Source organism: Trachymyrmex cornetzi, unplaced genomic scaffold, assembly GCF_001594075.2.
Source record: "Trachymyrmex cornetzi isolate Tcor2-1 unplaced genomic scaffold, Tcor1.1 scaffold296, whole genome shotgun sequence".
Lineage (NCBI taxonomy): Eukaryota > Metazoa > Arthropoda > Insecta > Hymenoptera > Formicidae > Trachymyrmex > Trachymyrmex cornetzi.
The window spans coordinates 1,179-1,674 of NW_017297648.1; positions in this window are offsets into that span (position 1 = coordinate 1,179).

Consider the following 496-nt stretch of genomic DNA (forward strand, 5'->3'; position numbering starts at 1 on the left):
TTAAGCCCGATGTCCACGATGCTAGAAATCAGTTCGAAATTTCGGACAGAGAAAAAATTAACAAATCACCTTTGAACAATTTGATCACATGCCCATTGCTATTGGTCAATTCCTTCTTCATCCGAGATCTCGGACTGATTTCTAGCATCGTGGACACAAGGCTTTAGACGGGTCGGATTTCTGACGCATGCGCGTCCAATGTAGCTTCAGTAACGTACCGATCACTAATAAATAGGAGATCATTAGTCGCCCATGTAAAATTTTCTCAAAAATGTTGAAAATTTTAATATATTTTACATATTTTACATATGTATACATATATATAAACATATATAATATATTTCTATATATGTTTACGTATGTAAAATACTTAATCGGCCGTGAATCTGATAACTATTCACGTTTGCTGTTTAGTAGAACTAATGATATGTATCATTTGTATAAAAGATTTGATATCAACAATTGGCGCCAAGTTAAATTCAATGTAATTCGAACA